Source organism: Halichoeres trimaculatus, unplaced genomic scaffold, assembly GCF_033239565.1.
Source record: "Halichoeres trimaculatus isolate MK-OKI-2021-1 unplaced genomic scaffold, fHalTri1.1 fHalTri1_scaffold_23, whole genome shotgun sequence".
Classification (NCBI taxonomy): Eukaryota; Metazoa; Chordata; class Actinopteri; order Labriformes; family Labridae; genus Halichoeres; species Halichoeres trimaculatus.
In genome coordinates, this window is record NW_027437201.1 from 21,063,810 (window position 1) to 21,079,258 (window position 15,449).

Below are 15,449 nucleotides of genomic sequence, written 5' to 3' on the forward strand. Positions count from 1 at the left end.
ATCGTCCTCAGAGATTCAGCAACGGGAATCGACTCGCAGTTTGGTCTTAAAGGGAAACTAAAACAGACACAAGAGAGAGATTCATAACTTCACAAGATTCTGCTTTTTGAATTTCCTGTTTTTGTCCCTCGGTTTCTCTTTCTAGTCAGTCTGGTGAGGTGATAAACTGTTTGCGTACCCACAGGTTTCAGGGTCCTGGGAAAATCAAACGTAGTTAACAGAGTAACTAACAGGTTAATTTAGAGAGCACACACCTGATGATAACAAAAGACGATTACAAAAGATCTGATTCTTCATCCACGCTCATTTTTCCAAATTACGCGTCGTAAAACGTGACTTTGGTGTAAACCATCATGATGGACAAACTGCAGGAATCAATAATGGTTGTTTTCAGCCTCTTAAATTAAAAAAAAAAAAAAAAAAAAAAAAAAAACATGCAGAAAAAAAATTTGATTAAATTACTTTTTTTTAAAAAGGAAAAAAATAAAAAAAAAATATTTAAAAAACAATATGAAAATAAACAAATAAATAAATAAAAAAATAAATAAATATAAATATAAAAATAAATATAAAAAAAGAAAGAAAACTGATGTGTGTGCTAACCATCTATGCTGACCAGGGGTCTGCCGCCTTTATTTTCAAAGGAGCAATTTTTCCTCAGCTCACCTGGATTAAAGTTGTCCAGGAGCAACAAAATCTACTAAATCTTCATAATAAAGACAAGAAAGTGTATAAAATTCAATACAAATCTAAATAAATTTGATGCAAAATCTTGTGAATAGCAATCTGAAAAGGAAGTCTTTTGCAAGTTTTCTGCAATTCTATATGTGGTGCAATCGTTGATTACTGTTTAAAAAAATGTTTTTAATTAGAAAATTCAAAAAAGATATTAGAAAATTGCAAAAAAATCCTATGTTCTTTTTATCAAGCAATTTGTGTAAATAATAATTTGAATATACCAAATTTCTGAAATTTTTGGAAATTTTAAAATGTTACAAAAATGACTCCAAAATTTTGAAATTTCAAAAATTGCGAAAATTAAAAAATAGTAAAATTAATATAGTAAAAATAGTTTCCTCTGTAAAATATATATATATATATATATATATATATATATATATATATATATATATATATATATATATATATATATATATATATATGACTCCAAAAACAAATATATATATATATATATATATATATATATATATATATTATATATTATATAAGTATATATATATTTTTTTTTAATTAAAAGTACGCTTAATTTTGATAACATAAATTGATAACATTGCCCAAATGATCATTTTTTGTATTTAGCTCTATCTTGCCACATATCAATCATGTATATTAAGCTGGCACGTTGTCAGTTTAATGAATTCATCCTCACAGAATTAAAATCTGTATTTTCTTCCAGATTAGTCTTTTTGTAGATGTAGTTCTCTTCCCAGGGCTGTAAAACTTGAGGTTAGCCACAGGTGCATGGAAAGTTGGTGGGCTGTTGATGTTGTAGGAGGTGAAGTAGAGCGGTGGCAGGCTTTATTGACAGATGGGATGAAGATTTAGTTCAACTAAATGTTAACACAGGATTTTATTTAGTGACAGTGTCTTTAATCATCAATACCCTCTGTAAGAGAAATAAAAAATCTTGATTTCAGTATTTTTTTAAGCTACAAGGAGCCACTGCAGAGGACTCAAAATGCTGCAGGTTGAAGACCTCAGGTACAGCAGCACCAAAAGCTGCTCTCTTCATTTTCCACCTTTACCACTTTGTTTTCTGGCGACCTGCTCAAAAGCTGAGTGGCTCCTCGTAGTCTATCATCAGTTATAGACGTAATGAATGAGTATTATCTGAAATAATTGAAATAACAGACGAGCAATTTCCTCAAGCTGTGAGAAATGATCGATCCTCAGATGTGTTGTGGAAACAGTGTCGGTGTTTGCAGAGCAAACAGAGCTCGAGAGATCGGCTGGAAAAGAGCAAAGCAGATCCAGCCAAATACTGTCCAGTCCCCCCCTGTTCCTTCTGACATTCACACACACATCCACACACACACACACACACACACACCGAGCAGCGGCAGATGAGGGGGGCTTACCAATCGTGCTTTCATAAGCTGCCAAAGTGGCTTCATTGGCTTTAAATGGAGCCTCATTACCAGCGTGCTTCAAAGCTCAACAACAGCGTCTTCCAGCATGGGGTCTCCCTGTGTGTGTGTGTGTGTGTGTGAGTGTGTGTGTGTGTCTGTTTCCTAAATCTTCTCTTTTCCATAATGCGCTTCTTTTATTTCTCGCCACATTCAGGACTTTCCATTCTGTGACTTTCTTCGCTCCCCTCCTCTTCCTCCTCCTCCCGCAGAGACAGAGGATGCATGTGTGAATATCTGAACGTATCTGTGAACACTCATGAGAGTCTGCGAGTGTGTGTGGGTCACAAAGTGCTAACCCCCCCTGAAAACCGCAAAAAATGTGGCGAGAAATCTGCGCGGAGCGGGATCATAAATATTCAGAGGTGAAGGTCTGATCTCTTTCTCCGCTGCGTGTCTTTCTCTCTGAGTGAAACCAGCTGTCGTCTGAAGACACACCGCTCCCTCTGGAACTGACAACATGCGTGACAATGACCACACCTCTGCAAGCACATCTGTCATCTTTCAATCTCTCCATCTTTCCACTCTGACCTAAAAAGGCTCAAGCAGAGACGTCTTATTTGTCCGGATCTTCAGGCGAGCCGGTCTCTGGTACCTGAGGAGGATCCTCCGCACAGAAAGGCACAGTGTCAAGGATTGTGAGGGACCGCTGTTGCACAAAACTGGGATTCAGTGTTCCTTTGTTGCTCTTTTTTATTGGCGAGACAAACTTTATTGGGCCAGTGAGTGATTGAAATGAGCGAGGAGTAGGGGGTAATTTAAAACCAGTGTGGTCCCTGATAGGAGCATTGTGCAGCACAAGCCGGCTCCTAATCCGGCCCTCAGCTTTGTGTTTGATTGGGTACTGTTGAAAATGGGGATGAGTCTGCCTCTTCAAAGCATGTAACATAAGAGGAATGTGTGTGTCCGTGTGTTTGTGTGTGTGTGTGATCACAAAAAGCGGATTGTGTGCAGATGGACAAATAGAAATTACACTGATAGATTCTTCATCGGCTCTCTGTGACTTATCTGACCTGAAACAGCGCTTTATACGGTTTCATTGTTTGAGTTAAATCCTGGCCCTGTGGCGGGTCATTATGAGGCATAGACGCTGCATAGTGCTGCTTTTATTTATTCATTTTTAAGGGACCATGCAGAGCGACCACTAGGGGGCCCCCAAGAGCGATTAAAATTTTTTTTTTTTTGTATTGTTTTGAGTTTTGAGAATTCCATACCATCAATGACATTTTATCGTACAAAACACAATTTCATTTTGTAAAAAGATAAAGGGACGTGGAATGTTTATCAGAGAAATTCGTGTAGCTTTTAATAGCAAATAAGCTAGCTAGTTTTAAAGGTTTAAAAAGTTATTACTAATGTTAAACTCTTTGTATTTTTGTAAAACTAAGCTTCACTTCCCCAACCCATGAGGCGCAGAAAGCGATGGGTACCTTACACATTTGATACAATACGCCGGTACCTGGCAATCGGTAATGGAACTCAAGGGTACCAATTTTCTGTACTTTTTTGTGTTTAAGTCCTAAAAAACATCAATTTGTTTGATTAAAAAATATATTTTTTTACAATTTAACAAATATATTCTTCAATATATACCTTGAAATGTTGTGTTCATGTCCAGCATGGAAAAGTGTCAACTCTTCCACTCCCTCACAGTCACAAGGATGTGTTTAAGTACCTAAATATGGTACCTTTTGACTCTACAAAAATCAACACCCGGTACCTTTGACATATTTTAGTCGGTACCTGAAAAAGTACCAAATTTAGTACCCATCCCTAGGCGCAGACCGGTACCGGTCCAAGAGTCAATTGGTATAAGGCCGCACAAAACAAATACTCAACTTACATGTCAGTTTCGTTTATTATCTGTTTCTGAACAATGTTTTATTTTGAGAAATGACTGGATTCTCTCTGTCATACCCAGATATGACTCATTCTTGACGCCAAACCCCACCAAGCTAGCAAAATGGACAAAAACAAACATCTTTGGAAAGTTTTTTTAGGCCAGGTAAAAGAGCCAGTAAGGAGACAGAGGAATAGTTTGTCTGCGAAAATACCATCCGATATTAAACCGGTCCGGGGCGCAAAAAGAAAGGGTGCTGCTATATATAGCTGCGTTTCCACCAAGCAGTCCGGTTCCTTTCGGCTCATCTCGGTACGACGCGCGTTTTGCGGCCTTTTCACTGACTTATCCCGGGACAGATCTCAAAATAACCAAGACGAGCCGTCCCGCTTTTTTTTTTTTTTAATGTTCCTTTTATTAGGAAAATTTATTTAGGAAAAAGCTTTATCTGTTTGGCGTTTTGACGTCTGCTATCCTAGCTGCTCTGATTAGCGTGTCGATTAGCTTCTTCTACTCGCTAATTAACACGAAGAGTCACTTGCTCACTGGGTGCGCTGTGATTGGCTGATGTAGCTACACCTACTCTTCACCTGATACAACCAAAACATCAACATCCAGGCAGAGGAAGGGGGTTGAGGCTGATACAGACGCTGACACACATGTGTAGAGGCCCAGAGGAGATGACAGAGCAGAATTATTCCTGTTAAAGTTGATATTTCATGAAGTCCAGTAAACTTGAACCTTCGAGTGTTAGAAGTCAGCTCTGTGATCTGGGAAAACGAAGAACCAGAATGGGACTCTGAACCAGCAGATACTCAATATTAAAAAAACAAATCAGACGAGGATATGAGGCTAAAAACTGGGTCAAACATGGCTACTTTCAGTGGTTATCACTCATTTATATTTGACAAGTGATGACAGACTGATGGAGAAATTGTGCCATGGGATAAGTATCTATTCTGAACTGGCTTTGAGCTCCAAACGATGTCTCTGCCAAACTCGTGATTAAATAAGCATAATTCAGCGGTGAACCAAAGAGCGAGCTTAGTCTAAAATAAATCTGACTCATTTTTTTGGACAAGACGCACAGTTTTTAATAAATGGGCAGAGAGGAGTGTGTTTTGTTGTTTGAGCCAGGGAGGGATGGTGTTGACAAAACGTCTTTAAGCACTTTCCAAAAAATCATGTTCTGGACTGAAGATAATTTTAGATAAGGCTCTTGTCCTGTCCAGTGTAAACCGTTTTTTCTTCCTTTTTGGGGAAGATTTAAATTTGTCATTTTGTCTTCCCACATTGTTTTGCAGCCTGAAGTCTTCTGTTTTTGCCAATACAGAAACCAGATCAGATTCTCTTCTTTCCTCAAGGCTTAGGCCGTCTTTCAGGTCCAGTCTGCGGGCTGTACTGTACCGTACTGCGTTAGTCTCGGCCGATCCACTTCAGGCTCCATCTGTTGGCATTTAGCACCAGCTTCCCCGCCTCTGCACTGATCTCCGGTCTACATTAACTGCCCTAATTTGTCTGCCAAAGCCCACTCTGATTGCTACCATGTGACGATCTGTGAAAGGTGAGGGATGCCTGCTTATCTGTGAAGACGGACGAAAAAAGAAGGAGGTGAGTGTTGGGAAGCAGTGACGAAAAACTGGAGGGAGGTAAGGAAAGTGATCGGATGATGAGAGGAGCAGGGACCACATCACAAGACGGGCACCAGAACATCCACATCTGACGTTCTTGGACCCACTCTTGGCATGTGACAGACTTCCCTCCAAGTCGTAAAAAGGATCGGAAAGGTTCCCCACCAACAGCAACCTGCCTGGCGTGACTCCCCTGCAGCTGCTCACCACGACTTTCATGAGATGTCTCTACCCACAAACCCGTCATGATCGCTCCTGGACTGTTATTCCTCCAACGTGTCGAAATCTGTCGTGGGTATTTGCACTTGAATATGTTGATGTAATCTGAATAACAGCCAGAGGTCGAAGGATTTGATCCGTGGTGCTTTTCCTGCAGCTTTTTGACGGTCGTGAAGTTGAATCATTCACTGGCTCAATAAATTCTTGTCATTTACAGACGAGGAAACTATTTAACGCTAATCTCAAACTGTGCAACGACACACGAGGGCACCACCACCCCAAAGCAGCATCTATTCATCTAATACTTAGTGGAGAAGGCTTTGTTTGCAATGACAGCTTCCAGAAGCTTCTTGTATGTTTGAACTAATGGCCCACACTGCTCAGGTGTGATTTTGGCCCATTCCTCTGCACAGATTGTCTTTAAATCTGGAATATTCTTTGGTGCCCTCTGGTGAACCCTTTTCTTTACTTCTTTCCACAAATGTTCAGTTGGATTGAAGTCAGGTGATTGACTAGGCCATTCTAACAGATTGATTTTCTTTTTTTGAAACTATTTAAGAGTCAACTTTGCCGTGTGCTTTGGATGGTTGTCCTGCTGGAAGGTCCAGCCACGTCTCATCTTCATCATCCTGGTGGATGGCAGCAGATTCAGATCAAGAATTTCCCCATACATGGCTCCATTCATTGCTCCGTCAGTTATATGAAGTTTGCCAACACCATGAGATGAGAAACAACCCCATGCCATGATGCTTCACCTCCAAACTTTACTGTTGGTGTAGTGTTTTTTGGCTGATGTGCAGAGCCATTTCTCCTCCAAACATGGTCTGTAGTATGACAGCCCAAAAGTTCAGTTTTGGTCTCATCTGACCAGACAACATTCTCCCAGTATTCTACAGGCTTGTCAAGATGCTGTTTAGCAAACTTTAAACCAGCTTCAACATGCCTTTTCTTCAGGAATTGAGTCTTGCGGGCTGAGCGTCCATAGAGGCCATGGCAGTGGAGTGCATTGCTTATTGTTTTCTCTGTAACAATTGTACCTGCTGCCTCCAAGTCTTTCTGGAGCTCTTTCAGGGTGGTCCTTGGCTGGTTGAGTCCTCTTCTGACTATCTTTCTGACTCCCTGGTCAGAAATCTTCAAGGAGCTCCTGTGCGTGGCCTGTTGATGGTAAGGTGGTGCTTCTTCCACTTGTGAATAATGGCCCCAACGGTGCTGACTGGAATATTCAGGTGCTTTGATATAAGTCTGTAACCAGTTCCATTCTGATGCTGAGCAACAATCAGGTTGTGAATGTCTTCAGAGAGCTCTTTGCCTTTACCCATCATGAGGTGTGTGGTATTTAACTGCTTGGTGAAAAAACGACCTTTTTTATAGGACCATCAATTTGCTCTAGCCCAGTTGATGTTGGTTTGCACTAATTGGAAGTTGAAGTAATAATTACTGACAGATTTCAGGTGGTATGGTGCATTTCCTTGCCAAAGTATACAGCCTTTCCATGATGTGTTCAATACTTTTTTCCTGTGTTATCGTACTTAATTCACCATAATCACTATTTATGGGCCTGAAAGTTGTGATTTCTTTTCATGTGTGGATTATTTGAGTTAATACCAATGTCTGGTAGAAATTTTGTTTGAATCGCAGCTTTGGAAATAAATGTAATGAGATAAAAGTTGACGCGTTCAATACTTATTTTCCCCACTGTATGTTCATCCATCCTTCAGTCTCTGAGTCAAAGGTGGGGTTTGGGTGTTTCTGAGAGGAGACGTCTTGAAGGGGAGTACTTCCTCAGGGGAACTCTTTCTCCTTCCATCCACCACGGGAAGCTCTGGACAACCAGGGCCTTGTGTCTGCCAGGGAAAGCAGGAATCAGGCTCTTGGTTCAACAACACAGGCACCTGTGAAAACACGGGCAGCGCACCACGTATCAAACCAAATAAACTCACCTTGGCGTGGAGTGAGGGCATGTTCTGATGACAGATGCCACTCGGCAGCAGCGCCCATGGGCCAATAAAACACCTTGCTGGCGTGATGGTAGGGCCAGGACTAGATCTGGTTTTCATGGCATAGAGGCAGGAATAGAGTTATTGTGCCATGCTGTTTGGATTCAAGTCTTGTGGTCGAGTGGACGCCAAAAAGACTTGATTTCTAAACTTTGTGAAGGATTCTGGACCCAGGAAAACACACACCAACCCAATCTGAGCTGTTGCAAAACACCAAAATACAACTAAATCAAATTACTGAGTTTGCAATCAGTCATTTTTTTTATACAACAAATTCCTTTGAGTGTTTGTCACAGTTCAGTGGCTCACAGGCCTGAACAGGACCCAAGACCTGCCATGGTGCAGTAAAACCAGAGGAAACCACATTTCCTGTCCTCTACTCCTGTTTCTCCAGCGGTAATGGATGAAGCCAAGTCCTGGCCAGGGCAGCTCGAGCATCAGGCCACAAAACAAGAGAGCCGTTACATTTTACTTTGGCGCTCTAACCTCAGGCTGGCATTACTGAAACCATCTGAGAGCGAGGAGACGGGTACTCAGGAGGAGGCGAGAGCCATCCTGGCATCATGGATTCGTCTTTCCTTTACGTCCTGACGAGGATGATGAAAGAGCCACGCTTCATGAAACGTTCAAGAGGTTTTGAGTGGTGTTAGTAAATCGTTACTTTCCAGCACTCTTTGAACAGGAAGAAAGAGCACCTCTCTGTGCAAACACGAGTGACTGGGAAGGGTCCAAACCAGCGCCATGGAGCAGAAACTCCCACCCACCAAATGCCGACCACACCTCGATATTTTCCCCTTTAAACACGGGAGCTCTCAGCCTTACATCTTTGTCTGACTCTGCTCCAAATTTCCCAAAATGATTGGTGAGGCTGTAAAACTCTGCTTTTAAACACACTTGGGTTAAGATAAAATGCATGTCTGGTGTTGGCAGCGTATGGACTCATTAATTGTTCCATAACTGACATGAAAATGAGAAAAACAAGTTTTTATAATAATATTAAAGCTGCAAGCAGCGTTAGACGGGTCCTCGGGGCTCATGCCGGTTTTGCCCTACTATCATGGTATTGGCCCCACTGTGTCCAACAGAATAAGACGAACATTTTGGTGGTGGTTTCATCTCTCTAGGACATTCCTAGCCCCAGTTAGGGCTATTTTGCTGTGCATAGGTGGAAGTGAGCCTAATGGCTCTGAGAGAATATTATGGGATGTCAGGGAGTCAGTTGATACCATGGCAACGTATCCTCTGCTATGCTGAAGAGAAATAGCCAACTTCCTGTCTGGGAAAGGTCAGGGTGTCAGTAAGTAATTTGTTCGTCTTAATGAGATGAACATTTTGATGTTGGTTTGATCTCTCTAGGACATTCCTACTGGCTGCTTTGGCTGTTTTAATGTGTCAGAATGTGGACAGAGGGAATATTATGGGATGTTTGGTATTATATTGAAGAGTTTGATGCTTGAAATGTGTGTGCCGATTTTGGTGAGTTTTTGAGCATGTTCAGGGGGTCTAATAAGCACTTTAATGGAGGAGAGAGTCATTGTTGCCTCTGCTGAGTCATGTGACCAGCTGTGTGGAACTCCTAATCAGTGTGTGACATCATCACTGGAATGCCGCAGCCCTGGGAGAGGATCAAATTCCAAAGGGACAAACTTCTCATCCTGTAGGCCAGAATGTTGACCTTATCTGTGTAAAAATATGATTTTCTTAAAGAACATTTTGTGAGGAATCCAACCATGTCATTTTTAAAGCTGTGCGACTTTTACTTTTTTGTCTAGAGGCCCAACTGCTCAGCGAGGGCTGCTCTCCCATCTGTTTACATTGCGTGGTCGGCGACTTTTAGGGCTCGCCATTCGAAAACCGGGCTCGAAACAACAACTTCCCCCACAACTTTTGTAGAACAGGGTCTGATCTGTCATGTGAGGCAATTTTCATGCCAGTACCATTTTTGGTTCCAGAGGAGATAATTTTGGCAGAAACGCTTAAATTTCAGAAAACTCTTATTTTGGCGGGGAAATTGCCAGCTTCCTGTGCGAGATACGCGAAATAAGACCACCCCCAAAGTTGTGCGTCTCAATGAGACGAACGTTTTGATGTTGGTTTCATCTCTCTACGACATTCCTGGACCGAGCGAGAGCCATTTTTGTGTGTTTTTGAGTGGTTTTTAGAGGTTTTTTGGCTGTAGAGAGATTATTATGGGATGTCGGGGGTCATGTTCTGTATTAAACGTAAATTTTGGGCACATAGAACATGTGTGCCAATTTTGGTGAGTTTTTGAGCATGTTTAGGGGTTCTAATAAGCGATTCACTGGAGGAGGGAAGAAGAAAAAAGAAACGCAGCAGGAACAATAGTGTCCTCCGCCTTCGGCGGAGGACACCTTCTAGCTCTGCTAGAAGGTGTCCTCCGCTCAGGCCGAGGACCCTAATAAGAAAGAAACGCAGCAGGAACAATAGTGTCCTCCGCCTTCGGCGGAGGACACCTTCTAGCCCTGCTAGAAGGTGCCCTCCGCTCAGGCCGAGGACCCTAAAAAGAAACGCAGCAGGAACAATAGTGTCCTCCGCCTTCGGCGGAGGACACCTTCTAGCCCTGCTAGAAGGTGCCCTCCGCTCAGGCCGAGGACCCTAATTAGACGGGTCCTCGGGCTCCTGCCGGTTTTCCCTCCAATGTGTCCAACATAATCAGATGAACATTTTGGCGTTTGTTTCATTTCTCTACGACATTCCTAGCCCCAGTTAGGGCTGTTTTGCTGTGTGTGGGGTGGAAGTGAGCCTAATGGCTCTGAGAGTATATTATGGGATGTCAGGGAGTCAGTTGATACCATGGCAACGTATCCCTCTGCTAGGCTGAATGACATCACCACCTGCATGAGTGGAACTCTAATTAGCGTGACAGAACCCCAAACAGAGTGGAGACTGAGAGTTTATCAGCCATCTAATGTAAAGAAATCCTCACAGAGTCCACAATTTTACCCCAATCTGTGTCAAAAATATCATATTTGATAGAAGGGCTTGTGAGGAATCCATTTTTGGCATTTTTAAAGCTGTACGAGTTTTACTTTTTTCTCTAGAAGCACAAATGCGTCACAAGACAGATGGAAGAGTGCTGGAAATGGATTTTTTATTTATGAGAAACGTCCAAACTACTTGTCCTGTAGGTCACAATGTTGGCTTAATCTGTGTAAAAATATCATGTTGTTGTAGGGGATTTTGTCAGGAATCCAACCATGTAATTTTTAAAGCTCTATGACTTTTAGTTTTTTGTCTAGAGGCCCAAATGCGGCACTAGTAGAATGTGTGTTTTGAGCTGAAATCTCTTCTCCTCATCTGCTAACATGGAGAAATCCTGAATTGGCCAAAAGCGGTCAGCGACTTTGAGGGCTCGCCATTCGAAAACCGGGCCCGAAACAACAACTTCCCCCACAACTTTTGTAGAGCAGGGTCTGGTCTGTCATGTGATGCAATTTTCATACCTGTACCATTTTTGGTTTCAGAGGAGAAAATTTTTGCAGAAAGGCTAAAAATGCCGAAATCTCTTATTTTGGCGGGCAAATTGCCGGCTTCCTGTTTAAGATAGAGCCATAGTGACCCCTACCTTTTTTGTGCGCCTCAAAGAGAGGAACGTTTTGATGTTGGTTTCATGTCTCTACGACATTCCTAGCCTGAGCTAGGGCCGTTTAAGTGTGTTTTTTTTGTTTTTTTTGAGAGGTTTTTTGGCTCTAGAGAGATTATTATGGGATGTCGGGGGTCATGTTCAGTACCAAATCGCAATTTCTCTGGATTGTGAGGTGTGTGCCAAATTTTGTGAGTTTTTGAGCATGTTTAGGGGGTCTAATTTGCGTTCTCGGGGAGTGCGGAATAATAATAAGAAAAAAAAAGAAACGCAGCAGGAACAATAGTGCCCTCGGCCTTCGGCCGAGGGCACCTTCTAGCCCTGCTAGAAGGTGCCCTGGCTCAGGCCGAGGACCCTAAAAAAAGAAACGAACGAAAAACAATAGTGCCCTCGGCCGAAGGCCGAGGGCACCTTCTAGCTTGCTAGAAGGTGCCCTCTTCCGTTGGCCGAGGACCCTAATTAAAGCTGCAAGCAGCGTTAGACGGGTCCTCGGGGCTCATGCCGGTTTTGCCCTACTATCATGGTATTGGCCCCACTGTGTCCAACAGAATAAGACGAACATTTTGGTGGTGGTTTCATCTCTCTACGACATTCCTAGCCCCAGTTAGGGCTATTTTGCTGTGCATAGGTGGAAGTGAGCCTAATGGCTCTGAGAGAATATTATGGGATGTCAGGGAGTCAGTTGATACCATGGCAACGTATCCTCTGCTATGCTGAAGAGAAATAGCCAACTTCCTGTCTGGGAAAGGTCAGGGTGTCAGCAAATAATTTGTTCGTCTTAATGAGATGAACATTTTGATGTTGGTTTTATCTCTCTAGGACATTCCTACTGGCTGCTTTGGCTGTTTTAATGTGTCAGAATGTGGACAGAGGGAATATTATGGGATGTTTGGTATTATATTGAAGAGTTTGATGCTTGAAATGTGTGTGCCGATTTTGGTGAGTTTTTGAGCATGTTCAGGGGGTCTAATAAGCACTTTAATGGAGGAGAGAGTCATTGTTGCCTCTGCTGAGTCATGTGACCAGCTGTGTGGAACTCCTAATCAGTGTGTGACATCATCACTGGAATGCCGCAGCCCTGGGAGAGGATCAAATTCCAAAGGGACAAACTTCTCATCCTGTAGGCCAGAATGTTGACCTTATCTGTGTAAAAATATGATTTTCTTAAAGAACATTTTGTGAGGAATCCAACCATGTCATTTTTAAAGCTGTGCGACTTTTACTTTTTTGTCTAGAGGCCCAACTGCTCAGCGAGGGCTGCTCTCCCATCTGTTAACATTGCGTGGTCGGCGACTTTGAGGGCTCGCCATTCGAAAACCGGGCTCGAAACAACAACTTCCCCCACAACTTTTGTAGAACAGGGTCTGATCTGTCATGTGAGGCAATTTTCATGCCAGTACCATTTTTGGTTCCAGAGGAGATAATTTTGGCAGAAAGGGTAAAAATGCCGAAATCTCTTATTTTGGCGGGCAAATTGCCAGCTTCCTGTGCGAGATACGCGAAAAAAGACCACCCCCAAAGTTGTGCGTCTCAATGAGACGAACGTTTTGATGTTGGTTTCATCTCTCTACGACATTCCTGGACCGAGCGAGAGCCATTTTTGTGTGTTTTTGAGTGGTTTTTAGAGGTTTTTTGGCTGTAGAGAGATTATTATGGGATGTCGGGGGTCATGTTCTGTATTAAACGTAAATTTTGGGCACATAGAACATGTGTGCCAATTTTGGTGAGTTTTTGAGCATGTTTAGGGGTTCTAATAAGCGATTCACTGGAGGAGGGAAGAAGAAAAAAGAAACGCAGCAGGAACAATAGTGTCCTCCGCCTTCGGCGGAGGACACCTTCTAGCTCTGCTAGAAGGTGTCCTCCGCTCAGGCCGAGGACCCTAATTAAAGCTGCAAGCAGCGTTAGACGGGTCCTCGGGGCTCATGCCGGTTTTACCCCACTGTCACAATATTAGCCCCAATGTGTCCAACAGAATAAGACGAACATTACGGCGTTGGTTTCATGTCTCTATGACATTCCTAGCCCCAGTTAGGGCTGTTTTGGTGTGTGTGGGGTGGAAGTGAGCCTAATGGCTCTGAGAGAATATTATGGGATGTTGGGGAGTCAGTTGATACCATGGCAACGTATCCTCTGCTATGCTGAGTGACATCACCAGCAGCTGCATGCTTGGAACTCTAATTAGCGTGACAGAACCCCAAACAGAGTGGAGACTGAGAGTTTATTAGGCATGTAATGTAAAGAAATCCGCACAGAGTCCACAATTTTACCCCAATCTGTGACAAAAATATCACATTTGATAGTAGAGCTTGTCAGGAATCCATTTTTGGCATTTTTAAAGCTGTACGAGTTGTACTTTTTTCTCTAGAAGCCCTAATGTGTCACAACACCGGTGGAAGAGTGCTCAAAATGGATTTTGTATTTTAGAGAAATGGCCGAAGTACTTGTCCTGTAGGTCACAATGTTGGCTTAATCTGTGTAAAAATATCATATGGTTGTAGACAATTTTGTCAGGAATCCAACCATGTAATTTTTAAAGCTCTATGACTTTTAATTTTTGGTCTAGAGGCCCAAATGCGGCACTAGTAGAATGTATGTTTTGAGGTGAAATCGGTTCTCCTCATCTGCTAACATGGAGAAATCCTAAATCGGCCAAAAGCGGTCGGCGGCTTTGAGGGCTCGCCATTCGAAAACCGGGCCAGAAACAACAACTTCCTTCACAACTTTTGGAGAGCAGGGTCTAGTCTGTCATGTGATGGTAGTCTCAAACCTGTACCATTTTTGGTTTCAGAGGAGAAAATTTTAGCAGAAATTGTTAAAAAAAATTTTTTTTAATTTTGTGAGGCAAATAGCCGGCTTCCTGTTGAAGATAGGTCCAGGGTAGCAGCGTATGATTTTTGCGTCTCGATGACACGAACATTTTGGTGTTGGTTTCATCTCTCTACGACATTCCTAGCCCGAGCTAGGGCCCTTAGCGTGTGCCTAGGTGGCGCTATTGAGCTTATTATGGGATGTCGGGGGTCATGTTTGGTATCATTACGCAATTTCACGCGATCCTGATGTGCGTGCCAATTTTGGTGAGTTTTTGAGCATGTTCAGGGGGTCTAATTTGCGTTCTCGGGGCGGGTGGAATAATAATAAGAAATTAAAGCTGCAAGCAGCATTAGACGGGTCCTCGGGCTCCTGCCGGTTTTCCCTCCAATATGTCCAACAAAATGAGACGAACATTTTGCCGTTTGTTTCATCCCTCTACGACATTCCTAGCCCCAGTTAGGGCTGTTTTGGTGTGAATAGGCTTTACTGAGACTACTGGCTCTGAGAGAATATTATGGGATGTCAGGGAGTCATTTGATACCATGGCAACGTATCCTCTGATATGCTGAGTGACATGAGCAGCTGCATGCGTGGAGTTCTAATTAGCGTGACAGAGGAGAAGTAGAGTGGAGAGGGGGGTTTAAGAAAAACTTCTGGTGAGGAAATCCTCACAGAGTCCACAATTTTACCCCAATCTGTGTCAAAAATATCATATTTGATAGAAGGGCTTGTCAGGAATCCATTTTGGGCATTTTTAAAGCTGTACGAGTTATACTTTTTTCTCTAGAAGCACAAATGCGTCACAAGACAGATTGAAGAGTGCTGGAAATGGATTTTTTATTTATGAGAAACGTCCAAACTACTTGTCCTGTAGGTCACAATTTTGGCCTAATCTGTGTAAAAATATCATGTTGTTGTAGGGGATTTTGTCAGGAATCCAACCATGTAATTTGTAAAGCTCTATGACTTTTAGTTTTTTGTCTAGAGGCCCAAATGCTGCACTAGTAGTATGTGTGTTTTGACCTGAAATCGGTTCTCCTCATCTGCTAACATGGAGAAATCCTAAATCGGCCAAAAGCGGTCGGCGGCTTTGAGGGCTCGCCATTCGAAAACCGGGCCCGAAACAACAACTTCCTTCACAACTTTTGGATAGCAGGGTGTAGTCTGTCATGTGATGGTAGTCTCAAACCTGTACCATTT

General features: G+C 42.6%; 1 long non-coding RNA gene across 1 annotated transcript in view; it reads right to left on the bottom strand.

The window, feature by feature from the left end:
• LOC141785533 (uncharacterized) overlaps positions 1-15,449 on the bottom strand; it is an 87,997-nt gene that overhangs the window by 33,595 nt on the left and 38,953 nt on the right. The gene's annotated exons all lie outside the window — the stretch shown is intronic.